We start from the raw sequence: 24980 nt of genomic DNA, 5'->3' as shown, positions 1-24980 counted from the left end.
GCCGAGTTTTTTCTTCGCTGATCCCCACCCCATCGCCCAATCAACGCCCCCACCGCCGGCGACTGCCAATCAGAGGTCTCACGACTTCGAATACCCACAGACCACTAATTTATTACCATTTTTGTCCTTCATATACGTGTTGACGGGTGGGTCCTATGGTAATGTGCGCTGCTGAATGTGGACCGTTTGACTGGTCAATTGATCGTGTCATTAACAAATTACAGAGCTGTATGGTGAGCCAGTGACCGTATGATCACCCTAAAATGTACTCCCTCCATTCCCAAATATTTGTCTTTCTAGACATTTCAAATGGTTACAACATACAGATATATGTAGACATATTTTAGATCGTAGATTCGCTTATTTTGCTTTTTATGTAGTCATTTGTTGTAATCTCTAGAAAGACAAATATTTAGGAACGGAGGGAGTATTTTATTAACACAGTACAGACTCAAACTACCATTTCTTTCTTTCATATATGGACTGATAGGTGGGCCCCACGGTTATGCGCCCCGATGGTGCAACACTAGTTGCGCCATGTGGAACGTTTGACTGGTAAATTGATTGTGTCATCAACAAAATACGGAGTTGTACGGGTGAGCCAGTGACCGTATAATCATGACATGTATTTTTTTAACATGGTACAGACGCAAGGGCTCATATATACGCGCAAGCATATACGCAGACCCTACCCCTATGAGCACCTTCGAGAGAGTGAGCCATCATATGATCTTGAGATTTTACGAAGTCACCATAGGTGCCTCGTAGTCGAGTGGAACATCTCCTCCCACTGAACGCACATCGCCGGAAAATACTGAAATTAACACAGGATAAATGCGAGCACCGGGACTTTAACCCTGGTGGGCTCGAGAAACCACTGTCCTCCTAACCATCCAACCACATGTTGGTTAGCACGACAAAATGTATGTGGTGACCGTGATGAGATTATTCTGAAGACCAGTGACCATATCTTGCTTTCGCTTCAAATAAAATGACCGTAAGTGTCGTCAACAAAATACGGAGTATGCATCAAATGCAAAGTCCGTCAGTGTCATCAAGAAAATACAGAGACATATCGTGAGCTAGATACCGTATGATCACCACAAGAATGTATACGGTGACCGTAATGAGCATATTCTAAAGTCCAATGACCGTATAGTGCTTTAGCTTGAAATACATTGACTATCACACGTGAATGTGTTGTGGGCATGCATACTTTTAGAGGGTCGAGAGATAGTTTGTGTGCGTACATGAACGTGGTGTAGAAAGAGGGGGTGTCCGGTGGAGACAAGGAGAGATATGCCCTTCATTTCTCTTTCCCGTGACTAATATTTTAGGAGAATATACAAACATTCACAATGCAGAACAAATATTTTTGGATGCATCATGCAATTAACTTTAATGTATAACATTGTACTATCGTATATGCTTATTTTCTTAATGGTCGATTGTGTGTGTGGTGTGGTGGGCACATCATTTCTAGTTGTGGTGGGTCAACATGAGGACTCATGGGTCGGTTCCATCCCGCGCCACATATAGGTTAGACCAAGACGCGTTATACGAATGTGGAGGACTCGGCGTACAACATGAAGCTACCAGAGTCGCGAAGGACTCTATCCCCACTGGTGATAGGCCGACTATATATGATTTGTAACCCTAGACCCCCAGTATGTTATAGAAGCTTGGGGGCTAGTTCGTTGATAGTATACGCACACGCACAATGCCTGGTATTCACGTGTACTTTGTACACACCCCTGTCACTAATATATAGTAATAGGAGTAGGCTTTTTCCTCAACTGCAAGGGTCCAAACTAGGGTAAAACTTTGCCTCGTATTACCATCCAGCCTAACCGTCAGGGATATCCTACCGAATGACATGATGGAATCATATCTGCCAACTACTAAGAGAGTGGTATGTCTGGGGGGGCAATGTGTGCGAGAGAGGCCTAAAGATAATGTGTGTGCGGGATACACATAGGCACATATATGTGCGTATAGAGGGCTAGTAGAGACCGTGCATGTGTATATATGCATGTGAGAGAAATAGTGTTTTCTAGCTGAGATTAGTGAAAAGAGTGGTACATAGTAGTCAGAAAGAGAGAGAGAGAGAGAGAGAGAGAGAGAGAGAGAGAGAGCATGTGCGTGAGACCCCGACACCCCGAGAGAGATTGTGAGCATGCGTGAAAGAGAAATGCCGATGCATATAAAGTGTGTGCACTTATGCGTTAGATAGAGAGAGAGAGAGATAGCGCGTTTGTGAGAACGGGCCAAGGCATAGTGCATCTACATGTAAAAGGCGGTTCTACGCATTAAATTAAAATATAAATGGCATTACTATTTTTGGATGAGATCATGAATTTTGCAAATTGCGTATGGACGAAAATTGGTCTATAAGACACCCATACTCTATTGAATTCTAGCATGTGCATGTGTTTATTTCATATTATCGATCCATAGAGTGAGAGCGGTTTGAAATACAGGCAATGGATGCTTTTGCAATTCATATATAAACATTAATTAATGCACTCCATGTTGTTAGTGTGAAGCATTTTATACAGTTGTCACTTGCATGGATACATTCCAAATTGCTAGCTATGAAATAGAATACATGTCGAATTCAATATAAAGGGGGTTTCGAAGATTCTAATTCATAGAAAGTGCATTCATCTATTTGAACCCGAGATAATGGCATTTGTAAATCAGATGTAAAAGGGGGCATCAATCTTTGTTGTGCGTTTGAACATGCTATATATATATATATATATATATATATATATATATATATATATATATATATTCATACGCATGTTTAACTTTTTTTTGCAACCAAGGAGATTATATCTGGAACCATGCATGAACTGAGGTAAGTTGCATATTTTTTAATATATACACATGTACAATGTATATTCAAATGTACCCCCTCCATTCCAAAATAATCGTAGCTTTAGTATTTCCAAGAGTAAAGATTTGTGAAGTTTAACAAATCCTGAAAGTTCAATTCAAGAGAACCGAAAACATTAATGCTTCTGCTCCCAAATATTGAACGAAGCGCCAAATAGGCCTCTGGTCACCCAAAACCACGTGAGACTAATGTTTGGTTGTAGGAAATTACTGTCCTGACTCCCGTGTAGCCTATCGGCCTATTGTCCAAAGGCCTAAACCGGGGTAGGTTTGTAACTTCACCGAGACGCCAGTCTCAACCGCCTCCGAGAAGCATTCATACGTCGTGGGTGCCTAAACACCCATGCGCTCGGCCGAAATCTATCCCGCCCATATTTGGGACACCTGAGATTACTGTCCTACCCCCAACCCGCAATATGTCAGAAATTTTAGATGGGGGCAAAGTTTGTAACTTTCCCCAAATTTCAAACAAGCGCGTCCCAAACCGAAACATTGCTCCCCCTTAGTTCCCCGCCTCCCTTAGTTTCCCCATTCATACTCCATGGGCGCCAAAATGCCCTTTCCACCAGCCGCGAAACCCCAGCCTCCTCCGTCCTCCACACCATAGCGCCCAATCTACCACTGCCCTCCTCCATCACGCCGAAGCCGGTACCCCGACGTCATCGTCCAACGCAACCGCAACCGCAACGCCCCCAAGGACTTAGCAACTGAAGCCGAGGTAGAGCTTCCTCCATGATGCCGACGCTGACGTGCGCCGTACCAGAACCACTCCGACCACGCCATCCTGCGCCTCACCGCTGCCACTCCACTGTCCCAACCGTCCACCGCATCGGAGCTATTCCCGCTACACCGTCGTTCGCCGCCTCGGATCTGGTTCCCCGCCGCCGACAGACGGCCACTGCACCACACTCAATAAATTGGCCATGGGTTCGTCCAAGGCTCCACCGTCCTCCACAACTTCTCGTTTCCAGCAAACCACAAGAAGATCGTTGGAAAAACAGAAGGAGGACACAACACTGCCAGCAGAAAGAGGTACTCCTCTTCCCTTATTCGTGCAAATCTTACGTCTCTGCTCACACCATATTCATCCCACGAAAGAAACTAGTTGAGCGCTTCTTACTGCATATTCTTCGTGATACTAAATGCACAAGGTTTCCTCCCTTTACTATTTCACCTTTGCTAGAGGTTAGTAGCCCGCCTGGATTTCAATTCAGGGTCAGTCGAACCGCAATTAAAAGAAGCAGCACCCGCTTAGGCGGGCGGAGCACCTAGTCCGCCTGTTCGCCGGGGAAGCAGCACATCGGTGTCTATCATAGGGGTGTGGGGTGCAGGAGCTGCTTGCGCCCGATCTGGAGGTTAGCGGGGCTTGAATGGATGGCCGGGGGGCGGTGCCAAGCACAGCGGTGCGGTGAGGTCGAGGGGAGGGCGCAGGCAGGGGACTGGGCCGGTGGTCACTGGCGTTTCGAGGAAGATCGTCAATAGTGACTGGCTGGAGGTAGATGAAGGTGATCTGCCCATTCTTTGTACATCATAGGGTGCAGAAAAAATGGACTGACCTATTTGTTTTCAGTCGACTGTTATTTTCATAGAATCCTGTAGTAATTTAGTGTGCCATACATGTTGTAGAGCTATCATATGTCTCCCGTCATTTATTTCTCACCGACCTGCTATCTGCTACCTTTACACTGTACTAATTGTGCACACACTTCACCCATACTCACACTATTGTTTTTTTATGCATGGGTATTTCAGACTCTGACGCAGTGTTGATGAATGCAGAAAAGAAAACAAAGAAGTCGCTCCAGTGTAATTCGAAGATAAGCACTAAGCGTCACAGCGCTCTAAAGGGTGAAGTGTGAGCAGTTGGAGACGGTAAACGTAGCTCTGCAGTTGATGATCTCAATTTCCACACACATCCATCCCAGGTGCTTGCTTTAACTTCACGTTGTCAAATGTGGTTGCATGTTGCATATGGTGTCTAGCTTGTATTGCTTCCAATTTGGTTAAATTGCATCTGCTTACTTTACACATTATACCTTTGATAATGACATGCCTTCCTGTTTTTGATACATACTACATATGTCTATTAACCATGTTCGTACATCAAACTAATGCTCTTTTGTATTCCTCATCAATTACTTATGATGAGACAGTCACCCTAGTGGGTTATTGTGAGACGCCCTACTCGTTTAAAGAGTGCAGTGTCATCCTCCTCACATGATTCTCAAGAAACAGCAAGGCTAAATGAAGATAGTCAACGTAGCTCTCTAGTTGATGACTGCAATTCTCCCACACCACCATCGCATGTGCTTGCTGCTACGTCTTGAGCTTGCGTTGGTTTTCCTTGAAGAGGAAAGGGTGATGCAGCACAGTAGCGTAACTATTTCCCTCAGTTTTTGAGAACCAAGGTATCAATCCAGTAGGAGGCTCCTCACAAGTCCCATGAACCTACACAAACAAACAAAGAACTCGCAACCAACACGATAAAGGGGTTGTCAATCCCTTCACGGCCACTTGCGAAAGTGAGATCTGATAGAGATAATATGATAAGATAAATATATTTTTGGTATTTTGTGATATAGATGCAGAAAGTAAAGATGCAAATAAAAGTAGATTGAAAACTTATAGGATAAAGAATAGACCCGGGGGCCATAGGTTTCACTAGAGGCTTCTCTCAAGATAGCATAAGTATTATGATGGGTGAACAAATTACTGTCGAGCAATTGATAGAAAAGCGAATAATTATGATGTAATCTAGGCATGATCATGTATATAGGCATCACGTCCATGACAAGTAGACCGACTCCTGCCTGCATCTACTACTATTACTCCACACATCGACCGCTATCCAGCATGCATCTAGAGTATTAAGTTCATAAGAACAGAGTAACGCATTAAGAAAGATGACATGATGTAGAGGGATAAACTCAAGCAATATGATATAAAACCCATCTTTTTATCCTCGATGGCAACAATACAATACGTGTCTTGCAACCCTTTCTGTCACTGGGTAAGAACACCGCAAGATTGAACCCAAAGCTAAGCACTTCTCCCATGGCAAGAAAGATCAATCTAGTAGGCCAAACCAAACTGATAGTTCGATGAGACTTGCAAAGATAACTCAATCATACATAAAAGAATTCAGAGAAGATTCAATTATTATTCATAGATAAACTTGATCATAAACCCACAATTCATCGGATCTCGACAAACACACCGCAAAAAGAGATTACATCGAATAGATCTCCACAAGAGAGGGGAAGAACATTGTATTGAGATCCAAAAAGAGAGAAGAAACCATCTAGCTAATAACTATGGACCCGAAGGTCTGTGGTAAACTACTCACAACTCATTGGAGGGGCTATGGTGTTGATGTAGAAGCCCTCCATGGTGGATTCCCCCTCCGGCAGAACGTCGGCGACGGCTCCAAGATGGGATCTTGCGGATACAGAAGGTTACGGTGGCGGAAATATTTCTTCGGTGGCTCTCTGGATGTTTTTGGGGTATGTAGGCTTATATAGGAGGAAGAAGTACGTCGGTGGCCTCCCAAGGGGTCCACGAGACAGGGGGCGCGCCCAGGAAGGGTGGGCGCGCCCTCCTATCTCGTGGCCGCCTCGGCTGCTTCTTGGCTTGCACTCCAAGTTCTCCAGATCACGTTCGTTCCAAAAATCACGCTCCCAAAGGTTTCATTCCGTTTGGACTCTGTTTGATATTCCTTTTCTTCGAAATACTGAAATAGGCAAAAAAAACATCAATACGGGTTGGGCCTCCGGTTAGTAGGTTAGTCCCAAAAATGACATAAATGTGTAAAATAAAGTCCATAGACATCCAAAACAGGTAATATAATAGCATGGAACAATCAAAAATTATAGATACGTTGGAGACGTATCACTTGCTCTTACTTGGCAGTGTGATATGTGGTTGCATGTTGCATATGGTGTCTACCTTGTAATGCTTCTAATTAGGGTAAATTGCATCTGCTTAGTTAACACATTATACCTGTGAATATGACATGCCTTCCTGTTTTTGGTACATACTACGTATTTCTATTAACCATGTTCTTACATCAAACTACTTTTCTTGTGTATCCCTCATCAATCACTTCTGACAATACACCTTCAAGTTGACAGTGTAATATTAGTTTCATCTCGCATATCATTTCAAACATGTCTTGCCTCTAATTTGTTGAAGTGCCACTTATAATGAGACACATCTAACTTGGTAGAGTGATTTTGGTTGGATCTTTCATATGGTGTCTAGATTGCATTGCCTCCAATTTGTTGAAATGCCTTCTGCTTAGCGTTTTTCATACATATTCCATCCTCCTACAATGTGGTTGCCATACATAAAAGTTGTGTTCGTCAGTATCATGCATCAATGAATTTGGAAGTGCGAATTTCATTCATTTTTCTTCTGTGTTTACTTGACAAGGCAAAATCTGAAAGGACGAAGGCACAAAATGATGGTGGTCCTCTGGAGCAACCGAAACAGATGATCTCTACAGATTCTCCTGCTACTCGTACTGAAGTGCTAGTTCCAAATCTCATTTCCCCTACTCCACAACCCAAGGTGCTTGCTCTAACATGGCAGTGTGATATCTGGTTGCATGTTGCATATGGTGCCTAGCTTGTATTGCTCCTAATTTGTTAAACTGCATCTCCTTAGCTTACTCATTATACATGTGAATATGACACACCTTCCTGTTTTTGGTACATACTACATCTGCCTATCACACCATGTTCTTACATCAAACTACTATTCTTGTGTATCCTGCATCTATCGCTTATAATGAGACTGTCACGCCCATGAGTTAATATGAGATGCACTACTCTTATAAAGAATGCAATTTCATCCTCTCCACATGATTCTCAAGAAACAACAAGCCTAAATGAAGATATTGAGCGTAGCTCTATACTTGAAGACCGCACTTCCCCTACACCACCATCACAGATGCTTGCTCTAAGTTCGCAGTGTGATATGTGGTTGCATGTTGCATACGGTGTCTAGCTTGTAATGCTTCTAATTAGGGTAAATTGCATCTGCTTAGTTTACACATTATACCTGTGAATATGACATGCGTTCCTATTTTTGGTACACACTACATCTATGTGTTAACCTTGTTCTTACATGAAACTACCTCTCTTCTGTATCCTGCATCAATCACTTACGACGAGTCACCTTTATTCGTTGCATATTGCATATTATTTCTAGCCTGTTGCCATGTATTGCTTCTAATTTGGTCAAATACATTTGTTAGGGCACCATTTTAATTTGGCAGAGTGATATTGGTTTCATCTTTCATATGGTTTCTAGCTTGCATTGATTCTAACAAGTTCAAGCACCTTGTGCTTAGTTTGCACTTTATACATTATACATGTCAATATGTCACGCCATCCTGTTTTTTCATACATATTCCATCCTCCTATCATGCGGCTGCCTTAGATGAAAGTAGTGTTCGTCAATATCATGCATCAATGAGTTCTAAAGAGCAAATTTTATTCCTTTTTCTTGTGGGTTTGACTTGACAAGGAAAAATCAAGAAAGACGAAGGAAAAGAGTAAGGACGGCGATGATGGTGGTCCTCTGCAGCAACGTAAACGGAGCATCTGTACCGATTCTCCTCGTACTGATAGTGCACTACAAGGTCCAAGTCTCCGCTCCCCTACTCCACCATCGAAGGTGCTTGCTCTAACTTGGCAGTGTGATATCTGGTCGCATGTTGCATATGGTGTCTAGCTTGTATTGCTCCTAATTAGTGTAAACTGCATCTGCTTAGCTTACACATGATACGTGTGAATATGACACGCTTTCCTGTTTTTGGTACATACTATATCTATCGATCACACCATGTTCTTACATGAAACTACTCTTCTTGTGTATCCTGCATCAGTCACTTATGATGGGATACCTTTAAGTTGGCAGTGTGATATTGGTTTGCGTATTGAATATGATTTCTAGCATGTATTGCTTCTAGTTTGATGAACGCCACCTATGACGATACAGTTTTAACTTGGCAGAGTGATATTGATAGCACCTTCCATATGGTGTCTAGTTTGCAGTGCTTCTAATTTGTTGATGTGCCTTCTGCTTAGTTACCACATCATAGGTGTGAATATGCCACGCCATCCTGTTTTTCATACATATTCCATCCTTGCATCATGTGTTTGCCTTTCATCAGAGTAGTGTTCGTCAGTATCATGCATGAATGAGTTCTGAAGAGCGAATTTTATTCCTTTTTCTTATCGGTTTGACTTCACAATGCAAAATCATTATAGCTGAAGGAAATTAGTCCGGCAGTGGATGATGGTGGTCCTTAGGAGCAACTCAAACAGGGGATCTCTACAGATTCTACTCCGCCATCCTCCCAACAAGATTCGCAAGACAACACAAGGCTGGACAGTCAACGTAGATGTGTAGATGATGAGCACATCTCCCCTACTCCACCATCACAGGTGCTTGCTCTAACTTGGCACTATTATATGTGGTTGCATGTTGCGTATGATGTCTAGCTTGTATGGCTTCTAACTTTGTTGAATTGCATCTGCTTACTTTACACATAATGCCTATGAATATGACACGTGTTCCTATTTCTAGAACATACGTGTACATGATGAGCACATCTCCCCTACTCCACCATCACATGTGCTTGCTCTAACTTGGAACTGTTATATGTGGTTGTGTTTTTCGTATGATGTCTAGTTTGTATTGCTTCTGATTATGTTGAATTGCATCTGCGTAGCTTACAACTTATACCTACAACGATCACTTACCATAAGACACATTTAACTTGGGACTGTGATGTAGGTTGCATCTTGCATTGTCTTCTAGCTTGTACTGCTTCTAATTTCTTGAAATGGCACTTATGACGAGACACTTTTTACCTGATAGAGTGATATTGGTTGCATGTTCATATGGTGCCTAGCTTTCATTTCTTCTAATTTTGTTGAAATGCCTTCCGCTTACTGTTTTTTCATACATATTCCACCTCCTATCGTACGTGTGAATATGAAATGCTGTCTTTTTTGTATATATTCCATCCTCCTATCCTGCACTTTCCTTACATCAAAGTAGTGTTCGCCTGTATCATGCACCAACCAGTTATGCAGAGCTAATTTTATTCATCTTCTTGTGGTTTTGACTTCATAAGGCAATATCAGAAAATAGGAAGGAAAAGAGTAAGTTAGGGGATGTTGGTGGTCCTCCGCACCGACGCAAACAGAGACTCTCTAGATTTGCCACTGCTACCGCTGATGAAGTTGAAGTCCCAAGTCTACATGATGAGTTCATCTCCCATACTCCACCATCGCAGGTGCTTGCTCCAAGTTGACAGTGTGATAATTGGTTTCATGTTGCGTATGTTGTCTAGCCTGTATTTCTTCTATTTTGATTAAACTACACCTGCTGAGTTTATACATTATACATGTGCATATGACATGTCTTTCTGTGTCTAGAATACACTGTATCTATCTATCATACCATGTTCTTACATCAAAGTACTGTTGTTGTGTATCCCGCATCAGTCACTCATGATTGGACGCTTTTAACATGGCAGTTTGATAGTGGTTGCATCTTGCATTGATTTCTACATTGTACTGCTTCCAATTTTTGAATTGCCACTTATGACAAGACACTTTTAACTTGGCAGAGTAATATTGGTTGCACCTTTCATATGGTGTCTAGCTTGCATTACTTCTATTTTCCTTAAAATCCTTCTGCTTAGTTTACACATCGTAGCTGTGAGTTGTCATGTCGTCCTGTTTTTCTTACATATTCCATCCTCATACTGTTGTCTTACATCAAAGTATTGCTTGTCTGTATCATGCATCAATGAGTTCTGAAGAACGATTTTATTCTTTTGTGTTCTGGGTATGGCTTGACATGGAAAATTCAAAAAAGAGCAAGGAAAATAATATAGTAGGGAGTGGTGTTACTCGTCGGGTGAAACGGAAAAGGATCTGTCGTCGAGATTCTGCTGGTACTTATAGTGTAGTAGAAGGTACAAGTCCACCGGCTAAATCTACAAACACAGTATCACCTGCTCCACCAGCTGCAGCATCCGCTTCAACTGTACCAGCGTCTCAACGAGTTACATGTTCGTTTGCTCCCGAACTGGCCAGTTCCCAAGCTGCCTTCACACCTAAGAGTACTTCTAAAGCACTGCTGACACAACAGGAATTGGCAAGATCAGATGAACCTCATGAGCATCAACACCAAGATGGTACCTAACCGAGTCAAGTTGCACTTGCATGCTCCTTTATATGTACTCTCACAGTTTGATGTACACTAACACTTTCCATATTCATTGTTGAACTAGCACCACGGCGCAAGCGGAAACAGACATCAGGGATAATGCTTGACAGATTAACAAAATCTAAAGGAGGAAGAATGGAGATCCATTTTGAGGCAGGTTTAAAAAGGCCACGTGATGCTACAGAGTCAGCCAAGTTAGTATCAGAGGCAGCCGTTGCTATTAGGTGTCATGCACGTATCCTCCCAACGTGGATCCAGTACAGGAATGAGAAAGACAATACCCAGTTTAACACCTTCCTTGACCATTTATCCATAAGTATTGTTATTCATCGCAATTAGTAATATTGTCTTGCTCTGTCCCATAATTTCTAGCTTCCTCCTAATAAGACTCACATTCTTTTTTCAACAGATGAGGTTCAAGTTGGATCCGAAAGATGATGCAACTAAACAAGCATGCACTCATGTTTTTCAGTTTGCTCTGCGACAATATTGGTACCACCTTAGAAAATCTCACTTTGAAGGCAAGGCTAACAATGAAATCGCCCAAACATCTCAAGTGGAATATATTACAGATGAAGACCGGACAGCCCTCATTAAGCACTGGTCTGATCCAAAGTATCAGGTAGGCTATATGTATTTGATCAGACCACATATTGAACTTGTATTTATGTATGTGCCTTACAAGGTGTATCTTCTTCTAGGCTAACTGTTTGAAGAACAAAACCAACCGTTCTAAAGTGAAATTCCAACAGACAACGGGATCTCGTAGCTATATTGCACACTGTGAGGCTCTTGTAAATAGTTGCTACTTCCTTCTTTTTTCTGTGCCATATTATCGTATCTATATTGACTTGTTCCAAATACAGAGGAAAGCCCGTGCAGACCAAAAAGAACCTGAACCGAATGCAGTACAAATCTTCAAGGATTGCCACACCAGCAAGATGAAGGGCATGAGCACACCAGTTCAAGCCGCTGTTGTAAATCCTTACTCCTCCTGCCTTTGAACTGATTGGTACTGCGATGTGTTCATTTAACTACTTGGTTTGCAGCCAATGTCAATTACTCTGTTCACTTTTATACACAGTTGTCTTAACGTATCATTTCACCTTACATGGCTTAAAAGAGATGAAGGATATTCTTTTGGTCTTGATCTGTAATCTAGTTGTTATGTTCACATGCACACACAATGATAAAATAGCATGTTTGTTTTATATCTGTTTGCCCATGATATGAATGATGTCATACTATGTTCATCCTACTTTAAACCATGTCTCTTTATACTTAGATGTCAACGAATGGAGGAAATAGACAATACAGTAGGCATGCTACATGGACATATGTTCTGAAAGTGATTTTATTATGTAGTTGGCACTACAATACATGCTAATGTATTACAGTAGTTCACCAAAATAAGTTATGTATAAATGTGTAACCTACTTCGTTTGTTTTTGTCTCATTATTAACTTATCTGGTACACTAATCTACAAGTTCAAACTTTCAGGAAGCTATAGAACAAATGATTGAACATCCACAACCACCTGAAGGTGACGAGGCTACCACAGGCACAATGTCACCTCTTGCTGCAGTGCGTTAGTATCTCTCCACTAATAGTGCAAAAAGCACCTTCTTGCATAATTCTAGGTTGGTTGTCAAGGTAACCTCGTCCAAATCGCATACTGAACAAAATCTTCCTGCTAGACAGAGTGATATATCTGTGCTCCAGACACAAGTCCAATCCCTAATGGACATCGTTTGGGAAACAAGAATAGTGGTTGACAAATGTCATCAAGATATGAATGGTTTTGAAACCAGACTATCAGACATTCGATTTGTTGTTCAAGAGCAATGGTGGAAAAAAGGTGAAGATCGTGCTGCCCCATCAGATTCTATAGCCTGAAACATTAACACTCAGGTCAAATGATATGTGCTTCTATACATCTGATGGTGCTTTTATCTTCAAGGACTGTAAACTTTATGCCAACAGGCCTTTTGTTGTATGGTTGGAATTTATTTTGTTGTGATACATCATTTATGATGCTGCCAAAGGCTGCAGTAATTACGATGCTATTTTTGTATAGTGTAGGTTTATCTTAGTAATGTATTCGGTTGAAAGCTTCATAGGAGTCCAACATGCCAACATTTGTCGGGCCCATTCCAATTGGGCTAAAAACGATTATGGGCCGAAATTTGCATGTAGCCCACTAAAAATATCTGGGCCTAAATCAGCATAAGCTTTCATATTTTTTGGTAGGCCTGTGCCCATAGTGGGCCTTTAACAGGCCTAAACATAATTTGGGCCCTCAGTAACAATAGGCCATTTACATGTGTAAATATCTCGAGCCCACAAAAAACATGGGCACTTAATAGACCGAAAGTGAGATTGGGCCCTGATTGTGCCAAATAACCCACTGGTCTTAGCAGGCCAAAATTTTGGCCCATTTACGATGCGGATCTTTGACAAGCCGAAATTCAAACGGGCCGTAAATGCGCCGACCTGATACACGGGCCTTTAACAGGCCGGAACTTCGGTCGGGCTAGATTATCATCATTTTTATATGGGCCGTTAATGGGCCCGATGTGACATTGGGCCACGTATGGCCCATGGTTTTCGTCCGACGTTAATAGGCCGAAATTCGCAACCGGCCGAAAGTTGCCCAAATCTATAGTGGGCCTCTAATAGGCCGAATGTCAGACATGGCCGAATATTACCCAAATCCTTCACGGTTGTTTATGGGCTGAAAGTTTGAATGGCCTGTAAATAGGCCCAAATGAAGCAGGACCTTTAACAGGCCAGAAATACACCGGACCGTAATTCAGCCCAAATACTTAGCGGACTGTTAACGGGCCAGAAGTGACCATGGGCCGCGATGATGACAAGTTTAGGATGGGCCGTTGACAGGTCGATTTGACACTAGCCGTACGGGCCTTAACAGAGAATGTTGGTCCTTTAGCTGGGCCGGCCCATTATGGTCTACAAAATCTTGTGGGCCTTTAGCTGGGCGGGCCCATTATGGTCTACAAAATCTTGTGGGCCTTTAGCTGGGCCGGCCCATTATGGTCCGCTAAATCTTATGAGCCTTCAGTTGGGCCAACCCATTTAAACTTTATGGGCCACTTTTGGGCCCGTCCAGGTGTCAACATATCATAGGCCCATCTCTACTATTGGATGAGTGACACCTGTGCCAACGCGGAGCTGACACGTGGTTCCGTCGGCCAATGAGAATTTTTCACGTGGAAAATTGGCATTGGTCGTGGCTGTTAACGGGTTATCGGATCCAAAACCGAACCCGATAGCTTAACGGTGCTTAACAGTGTCTCGTTACGGTGGATGCCACCTGTCGGTCACCCTTGACAAAAACACTTTTATGACGCGCGATTTATCATCATGGAAGTGGACACTTCCATGATGATAATTTTGGTAATGTCATGAAACACTTCTACGACAGCACAAGTATGACTATCTTATTTATCATAGTTGTTAGCATTAGTCCGTCCCTCGGGGTGACGGTTAGCGTAATTAGCGCTGTGGCGATTGGATCTCGTCGCAGGTGCTGGTTGTCGTCGGTGTCCTGGCCGCCGGCGCCCGAGGTCCTTGTGGAGCCTAGGAATCCAGCAGCAATCTCGATCTCTCCTTCCTAACCTAGCCCCTTCGCCCTTCACTGAAACCAATCCCCAGACCCATCCACATAAGCCTTCCGTGTGGGCTAGGGCGCACGGTCGTACAAACACCGGTTACCCTAGGTTTGGTTCCTGAGTCGGCTAGGTGTTTCTGTTGACATGGAGGCTGTTGAAGGATTGATGAAGGGCTTGAGGCTGACGGCGGCTGAGAGAAAAGGGTTGAGGATTGGAGAGAAGGAAAAGGAGAAGGTGTTTGATTGGGCACCAAAAGAACCACAGGCAGTTGGGAAGTTGTTTTCGGAGAAGCTTGCACATGCAGGGGTGGTACGGAACATGTTGGGCAGAATTTGGTGTCCGATTAAAGGTGTAGGATGCAAGGAGCTTGAGGAGACTATCTTACTACTTAATTTCAGGCAGCCAGCGGGGTGGAGGAGGGCTCTGGAGGAAGGACCTTGGTGGTTTGATAAGGAACTTTTAGTTATGGAAGAGTATGATCCGGAAAAGACGGTGGAGGAGTATGACTTCAACTTGATTCCTATATGGATTCGAGTCTTCGGCCTGCCTCTAGGGTCCATGAACAAAGGTATGGGAGAACTGATAGGAAGCGATTTCCATGAAGTACTGGATGTCGACGTGGGTCATGATGGAAGGGCGGTGGGTAAATTTTTGCGCATCAAGGTGAAGCTGGACATCAATGAGCCGCTTATGAGAGGATTCACTCTGGATAGAAATGCTGAACATGGGACGAAGGCAGTAGAAGTAATCGAAAATGCAGAGGAGAAGAGGAGGGAAAAGAAAAAGTTAGTGTGGTGTCGGTTCGAATATGAGCATATGCCAGATTTTTGCTATACTTGTGGTATCATCGGCCATAGTGAAAATGAATGCAGCTGTAAACCGGTTAAAGGGGAGGCACCACAATTCGGACCATGGATGCGGGCTGAGGAAGAAAACAGAAAAGGGGAAGACAACAATAGGGGGAAGTGGTTGGAGAGTCGAGGAAGTGGGGGTAATAAGGGCTATGGGGGGGCTCGGAGTAATTCTGGATCATATGGGCATCAACAGGGAGCACATCGCCAGTACAATTTTGGGAGGGGAGGTGTAAACTCCGGAAGTGATGGGGTGTCATGGCGTAAGAAGGGAGTGAACTCTGGGATGAGCGGTAAGAGCAGCGATGGAGAAGAGAAGGAAGTCACAAGCCCTCCCAAGCAAGGCGGTGGAAGCAAGCGGCAGGGGGAAATATCAGCTTCTAAACAGTTGTGTTTCAATGAGCAGCAAGACAACAAAAACAAGAAGGAGAAGGGTAAGTTGGACATGGTGGTTGATGAGGGGGTCGGTGCAGTTGCTCTCAGCGAGAAGGGGCGTGTTGGTGGGAAGCTAGGGGAGGAAGATAATACTGGGAGGCAGAAGGAAGAGGGAAAAGATGACTCGGGCAAAAAGATGGGGAATGAAATTGTTAGGACTGGAAAACAAAGTGAGAAGCAGGGGAAGAAATTCAAGAGAAAGCCGAGGGAACACAATGGAGGTGACCAGGAAGAGAAGTGGGGAAGAGATGGAAGTGAATGTTGAGCATGCACCGAAGAAGGGTAAAGTAGGAGAGGATTTGGAGGTGGACGCAATGACTGACAGAGCATCAAACATAATATCGGCCGGGCTGCAGGAGCAGCCCCGCCGGGAACAATGAGAATAATAGGTTGGAACTGCCGGGGACTCGGAAATGGCCCGACAGTTTGCAGTCTCCTCGAGTTGGGGAGGTCAGAAGATCCGGATGTTTTATTTTTGTGTGAGACAAAACTATTTGAGAAGGAATTCGAGAGGTTCAGGTGGATGTTGGGGCTCGCCAACATGTGTGCATGGAGTTCTAAAGGACGGAGTAGGGGAGTAGTGATGTTTTGGAGACATGGAATAAACATTACTTTGCGGTCATATGGTAGGAGACATGTGGATGTCGATGTCAATGATGACAATGGGGGTGTGTGGAGGCTGACCGGTATGTACGGAGAGGAAGGGAGAGACATGGAGGACTCTGAGGATCTTAAAACAGCAACACCAAGATGGTAGACCCTGGCTTTGCCTTGGAGACTTTAACGGAATTCTGTCAAACGATGAGAAGAAAGGAGGGGTAGTCAGACCGCAACAGGCCATGGATAAATTCAGAGATGCATTGTGTGATTGTTCGCTGATGGATATTGGTTTCGAGGGTGATATCTTTACATGGCGCAACCATGGGAAGACGCTTAACACATACATTTTCGAAAGGTTGGACAGAGCCACAGCAAACCCGGTATGGTGTGACCTATTCCCGAGCTTCAGAGTAGTAAATGGTTCACCTCGACATTCCGATCACAGGCCAATTATTGTTCGGACAGAGGGAGAGCAAAGGCGTGGTAGAGGAGGCGGTGATAGTGGATTCAGATTTGAGGCACGTTGGTTCCAGGAGGAAGGTTGTCAAGAATTAATTCAGTAGGCATGGGAGGAGAGTAGGGAGCAAGGAGGGGTGGATGTCGCTGGATCAATGCGTTTTCTCGCTAGTAAACTCCGCAAATGGGACAGGGAGGTGCTAGGGGAGTTGGAAGGAAGGTTGAAGAAAGTGAAGGCTGATTTAGAAAGGTGTATGAGGGAGATGGTGATAGAAGAGAAGATTAAAGAAGAGGCGGAGTTGAGGTGTCAAGTTCAGAGGTTGGAGGAGAAGAAATACACAAAGTACAAACAGAGAGCGCATGTGTGATGGCTTAGAAGAGGAGATAGGAGCACGCGGTATCTTATGGCGAAGGCTTCGGCACGGCGCCGGATAAATACAATAAAGGAGTTAAGAAGGGAGGATGGGTCAGTAGTAGAGGAGGGAGAGGAACTTTCTAACTATGTCTGTTCTTTTTTTAAGGATCTATTCACCTCCACTATGGGTGACCGAACCCAAGAGCTGACTGATAAAGTGCCTAGACGTGTGACACCCCAAATGAATGATTTGCTAGCAGCTGATTTCACGAGGGAAGAGGTTAAGGAAGCTTTGGACCACATAGGAGATCTTAAGGCACCCAGGCCTGATGGAATGCCCTCTGTTATCTATAAGAGATGTTGGCACTTCATGGGTGATCAAGTCGTCGAGGAGGTTCTCAGTGTTCTTAACGGCGGACCCATTCCAGAGGGTTGGAATGATACGACAGTGGTGCTCATCCCCAAAGTTAAAAACCCAACAAGGATCAAGGACCTGCGACCAATTAGCCTATGTAATGTACTATACAAATTGGTGTCAAAGGTCATTGCCAACAGACTCAAATTAGTACTTCCCGAGCTCATTTCTGACAGCCAAAGCGTGTTTGTTCCAGGCAGATTGATCACAGATAACGTGCTTGTTTCTTATGAAATCTCTCATTATCTCATGAACAAGAAGAGAGGCAAGGACGGGGTGGTGGCGGTTAAAGATGACATGAGCAAGGCATATGATCGGATCTAGTGGAACTTCCTGGAAGCAATGTTGTGCAAGCTAGGATTTAGGCGGACTTGGGTTAATCTGATAATGAAGTGTGTGTCTTCAGTCAGATACCAAATAAAGATAAATGGTGTTTTGACAAATCAGTTCTGCCCTACCCGAGGTCTACGGCAAGGTGATCCTTTCTGACCATACTTGTTCGTCATTTGTGCTGAGGGATTGTCTGCTCTGCTACAAGATGCTGAAAGAAGTGGAAAATCAGTGGAATAAAAGTATGCCCAGCAGCGCCTACAGTGTCACACTTGTTCTTTGCGGATGATTCGGTTCTGCTGTTGAAGGCTAGGAAAGAGGAAGCCCAAGCACTACACAATGTGTTGGCTCTTTATGAAAACTGCTCGGGACAGAGAATTAACTTGGAGAAATCTGCTCTCATGTTCAGTCCTTGCACGCCCCAGCAAGCTCGGACTGAGGTCAAGGATGCACTAGCAATTACAAATGAATCTTGGCATGAGAAATATTTAGGCCTCCCTGTGTATGTGGGCAGATCCAAGAAGAAAGCTTTCGCATATGTGAAAGACAAAATCTGGGAACGTATGCAAGGGTGGTTAGAAAGGCTCCTTGCTAAATCAGAGAAGGAGACCCTTGTGAAGGTGGTCGCTCAGGCAATTCCGACGTATGCCATGTCGTGCTTCTACCTAACGAAATCCTTTTGTGCGGATGTGAGCGCAATGATTGCAAATTTCTGGTGGAGTCAACAAGATAAGAGAAACCCCATCCATTGGTTGAGCTGGGATAAACTGACAAAACCGAAGGCTATGGGTGGTCTGGGATTCCGGGATATGTATAGTTTTAATGTGGCCATGTTATCAAGACAAGTATGGAGCCTCATACAACACCAGGATAGTTTATGTGCTCGTGTGCTCAAGGCAAAGTATTATCCTGAGTGTCACATTTTGGACGCTGAACCGAAAGACGGCATATCATACACTTGGAGAAGCATGTTGCATGGAGCAGACCTCATCAAGCAAGGATATATTTGGCGTGTTGGTGATGGTAGGAATGTGGATATATGGATGGATCCATGGATTCCGAGAGCATGGTCTAGAAGGGTTATCACACTGCGAGGTGCATGTCTTCTAACCCATGTCAACGAGCTGATTTGCCCAGTTACTGGAGGTTGGGATGAATCTTTAATCAGAGACATTTTCTGGCCTGATGATGTTAAGCATATTCTTCAGATCCCGCTGAGAGAGGGCGTAGATGATTTTACTGCTTCGCACTTTGATGGAAGAGGAAGACACTCTGTCAGAGGTGCATACAAACTTCATGTCCAGCTACAGAAGGAACGTAAAGGAAGGAGCACCGGCAACAGTACTATGGTAGCTGGCAATCTGAATAATTGCTCTTACCATTCATGGAAACGTATTTGGTCACTGCCGTGTCCACAGAACATTAGTATGTTCGTATGGCGTATGAAACATAATTCGCTAGCCCTCTGCATAAATCTGGCAAACCGTGGTGTCAAACTAGACAGTACCAAGTGTTTTATCTGCAGCCGGATGGATGAAGATGGGGCTCATTTGTTTGTCAAATGTAAAGCAGTTAAGGTGCTGTGGCGATCGCTTGATATGGAACATGTCCGGGCGCGACTTGAAGCAGCACATTCAGTACATGAGACATTGGATATGTTATGGGCCTTACATGAGCAAGAGAGAGTTGTGATTTTAACCATGTGGTGGCAGTGGTGGCAGAACCGTAACAAGGTACGAGAAGGCGAGCTTCCTCTGTCAGCCGAGGAAATCGTTCGGCGAACGAAGAGCTATAGCCTTGAATATGCTGAGTTTTTTGGCAAGGTTGTGAAAGCCAAAACTGGCACACGCTGGAGACCGCCACCTGATGATATAATAAAGCTCAATGTGGACGGAGCATTCAATGCTCGAGATGATCATGCGGGATGGGGAGTTGTTGCTCGTAACAGCCATGGAAATATTCTTCATGCAGGTGCAGGAAGTACCAATGCTATCTTTGATGCTTTTGGGGCAGAGCTAAGAGCAATGGAATGTGCTATCACCATAGCTGTTGATCTTGGCATGCTACGGGTGGCTTTTGAAACAGATTCCAAACTGCTAGAAGAAGCGATGGATCTTGCCCGTGCCGACTCGTCGCCGTACGCTCTAGTCATCGAGGACCTGAAGCTTCAAATGAAGATGTGGTTCTCATTCAACGAGGTCCGAGCGTGTCGTCGTGTGGCAAATACTGTAGCCCACGAGTTAGCTAAGATTGGTCAGTGTCGTTTTAATTCTGAATCTCTGTACTGGGAGTCCGATGTTCCGCCCATTGTGACTGGCTTTGCTATGGGTGATATGCCCACGCACACGTAAGCAATAAAACTTTGCTTCCCCTCAAAAAAGTATGACTATCTTGATTCTGTCACAAAATTGTCATGGATGTACATGCATGACAAAAACCGCGACCTAATGTGACAAACACGTATCATCACAAAAGTATATTTTTTTTGTAGTGCAACCTGACCTGCACCTGGTTTATCTCTCCTACCTTAAAATTTTATAAGAAAAAGGCAGTCAATCAACGATTGCATCAATCACGCATTGAGTATCCATCTGCCATCGAAGCCCATCTGCCTTCCCACGCAGCCGTGGCCCGGATCACTTCGTCTCCCACACCGATCGCTGCCTTTTCCTTCGCGTCGTGGCCGCGCCCCGATCTCTCCATCTTCCTTTGCGTCGGGGCTGCCGCCGCCGCCGCTGTCCAACAGGTCACGTTCGTCTCCCCCCATTCCAAAGGGCCTCCATAAGCACCGGTCTTCTTCTGCCTGATCACGTCCTCTCTTGCCGTTGCCATGGCTGTCGCCGTCTTATACCATACTGAAGCGACCGCCACTGTCCAACAGGACACATCCACGCCGCCTGCCACATCTTCCAGCACCGGGCGTCGTCGGCTGTACATGGTTGAACTTGATTAGTGCATCTTCTTGGCCGGATTTTATTAGTGCATGCAGACGTACTGATGCGTACCTGACCAACTTGATCAATGATCATTGCATGCAGACGTACTGAACTCGGTACGCAGCGGCAGCATCACTACGGATATATCCAGCAAGGTATTGATTCCCAGATTGGTTCCCTTTAGTTCTGATTTATCCCACATTGGTTACCTTTTAGTTTTGCTTATCGTACGTGAAGTCAGCCTAAGTGTTAGTATGTATGTATTGGAGTATTGCCTTTCTCTTCTGGTGAAACTAGTTGTTGTCTTAAGTCTTGCTATTGGTAGTTGAATTGGATGGCCACGATCTATTTTTTCGTGATGTCGATAAAAGGATAAATACATTTTCTCTCAATATTTTATTTGCATCTTGTCGTCGTTGAAATGGAGGCGTAAATTTATATTCCTTTAGGTAACTGGATGCCCAGACCAACATATAGTGTACTGTGTTCAAGCTAAAATTCTTTGCATAAAATACTGTGAACCAAATAATTCCAATACATGATCTCATAAACGGTTTGTCAGTGTGTACTGCCGGGTGTGCTGGGAAATAATTGTAATCATGGGTATCTTGATATAATGGTTTTTGAAGTCTTGGAAATCACACAACTTGTCCTGGACGCTTTTTGACTTATAGTATTATAAACTGTCATTGTAAAGGTGGTTGTCTCTTTACCGAATTGCTCCTCAATTTTGTAGATTCGAGAAGTTGTTTATGCTCATAGGACTACTAGAGAAGATTTACATGTAGCCTGAGAAGAAGACTGATAAAGATCTTGATTGTACTAGGCTATGATTTGCAGAGGTGGCTCTTTATTTTATTTGCATGTGCCACTGGATGTGTATATGTACTTTACTCCGAATGTATGCATCATCTAATTTTGACTCAATCTAGGTAGGAAGAAAATGTATCTAACCAAAGGGAACATCATATTTTGTTAGTTGCCAATGTATGATACCTAAGCCTGAACACTAACCTAAGGTTCGTGTTTCTCCTTCTTATCTTATTTTAAGAGGAACTGGGCATGTTTTCTTCTGTCTTTCTTCATTGGCTAACAAGCTAATTTTCTAGCTTTCGTAAAAAATAGATACAGCAAGATCAGTCTGGAATCTGAAATATACATATGTATCTTGAACTCTTCTTCTTGTAACGGATGTGTTGGATATGCCATTCCTCAATGTGTACCTGGATTCTCTTTGGGCAGTTAATTTTTGGGCAGGTGTTATTCTAGCAGCCTGCTTCGCTTTGGTCTTCAGATTAAGCAATTCTCTGCTTTCAAGGGAAAGATCAATAGCTGCTCTCTAAAGGTATGCCAAATTAACAGTTTGTCTTGTCACCATACCTTTTGGTTATCTGGATGCAAATAAAAGTAGAAAAATCTTCCGAAGTATCCTAGAAGAAGCTTTTAGTTCCAATGAAACCCTTCAATTTAAACTAGGATATGACTTGACATCTGTTGTAAAAGTGGACATAATGTTGACTCAAAATCGTGTTTGTGAAAGACCAACTGATTTCTTATATTTCATTCGAGTAATTTCGACTGTACAAACCATAAGTCATAACACATCTAGAATACATGTACTGAATGCAATTGTAAAACCTGAACCTTGATGTTGTATTAGATCTATGATTATCCTGTTTATACAAACTTTTATTGGTGCCGCCAACGCCGTTCTGTATTCATCTACTGCGTCAGGTTGGCCACGACGAGGAGACGGACACGACCGTGTCATCCCATCGACCTCCGGGGCCTTTGATATCTCAGGTTAGCTCAAAATGTTATGTTTCTTCTTAGGTTATAATATATTAATATTTCCTGATTCTTCACTAGATTCCTCTGTTCTTGCCGGGTGTGTGTCCTGTTATGTTGGGTTTCCTGTGATTTGAGTGTGGCTAGCTACATAGCATCCGTGGGCCATGCGTGTTACATGCATGCTAGTTAATCTTGACTCCAGTGCGACAGTGCTGGAACCGCCTCCGCTGGTTATGACCGTCGTGGCTATGCTTGAAGTCAGAATCACCACGATAACTGTAGTGGCCGCACTCAGATCAGAACGACAGCCAGTATATGATCAAGCCTTTACTGTCGTCCTCTAAATTTGGGATCACGTGCATCTGCAAGAGAAAGAGCATGAGAGACTAAGAGGGTAGTACCACATTACGAACAAGTTGATTTTTATCCATGGAATTGATCTGATGCGAAGCTGATGCAACATAAAAGGTTAACTGAGTTCTTATCTCCAATATGTCATGATTTTACAGTTCAATTATTTTCACCTCTCTAGCCACTATGCATGGAAGGTGTTGCTAATTTGCACAATGATCTTTTCTGATAAGATACGCTAATATTACCTTCATTTTTCACGTTTTAGCGATGTCATCTTATTAATCCCTTCTATCATCAAATATGATATGTATTTGTTCATCTAAGAATGGCCGCATGCATCTTCCAGATGCAGAGGCCGGGGGTCATCCTCCGTTCCCAAAAAAATAAAAAAAAATCATCTAAAAGTATCTAACTGTAGGTGGAAGAACAAGATTCAGTGTGTGCAACTGCGACAATAAATAACATGTCCTTAGGGAGAATTCTGATAATTGATCCCTGCATTTTTTTGGCATTAGTACAAGTGTTCTGCGGCATTATTCAAATATACGCGATGAAGCTGATATAGGGTATGGACTAGACAATTTATTCAGTTTTGTTTTCAAGAAGGCATGCAGATTGGGCATCAAAGTAGACGACAAAGGATGACAAACGATGACATTCTACACCTTACAACTTAAAAATTGATTAATACTTTCTATTTTATATTGATTTGATCGCCAGCGAGAAGAAAATTTTGACTGAATTTGTTTCATTAAAGTGAAGTTGTTCGGACTTTTCTTTGAATGTTTCTTTTAGTTGCGTAAAAAAGCATTGTGAGTAATGTTTTTTTGAGCAAATTATGAGTAATGTTTGGTTTCATGCAGGACCATGGAATGAACACGAAGCAAATTATAACACTCAGGTTTATGGTTTAGCAGCAGGAAAGCATACTTCCATCTTGGTGATATTCTCGTATGCACAATACTAACACTACGTACATAATCTCTCAATTGTGTAGATGGGTCATCAGTAGCATTTCTCTAATTATCCTTATAGAGACTGATTTGGATTGTTGAAGGAAAGGATCTCAACTCTCAATAGCAAACTGCACTGGGACATCTTGGACCTATTCTCCACATTTCTGAGCTAGGTGAGTTGGACAGCATGTCATCGGGAGAAGCCATTTCTTCCTTCCCATCCGTGGGCTAAATTTGTTATCACCATATGTTTTAAATTTTGTGTCATCCTTGAACTTTTGAGGAGTTGTTAGATATGTTGGTGAACGAGAAGGCGGTGCTAGACAAGGTAGGGCAAAAGAACGCGAGGGAGAATGCCAAAGGGGGAAACATAAATGAGAGTTTACCGATATGCTCATGTGGTCATAACCTAGAGCACGGATACAAGACCTCCACCATCGTCTATGGGCATCAGAGCAGAGGAGAAGTGATGATGGACATCAGACCAATGAAGACAGTGAGCATGGGCTCCTAGACGATACTTATCATAGCATATACTCAGTATATAGTCAAAAATTGTGTGCCACATATACGTTGTGAATTACTATGATATTTGATCAATGAATGTATTTCTTAAAAAATCTGTGGCAACACACGGCATTCAACTATAACTTCAACTTCAAGGGTGAACTTGTGGTTTTAGTCTTTATTTAAGCAATTAATGGGAAAAATAACCAT

Source organism: Triticum aestivum, chromosome 5B, assembly GCF_018294505.1.
Source record: "Triticum aestivum cultivar Chinese Spring chromosome 5B, IWGSC CS RefSeq v2.1, whole genome shotgun sequence".
In the NCBI taxonomy this organism is placed as follows: Eukaryota; Viridiplantae; Streptophyta; class Magnoliopsida; order Poales; family Poaceae; genus Triticum; species Triticum aestivum.
The sequence above is the reverse complement of the archived record's forward strand: the minus strand, read 5'-3'. Positions refer to the sequence as shown.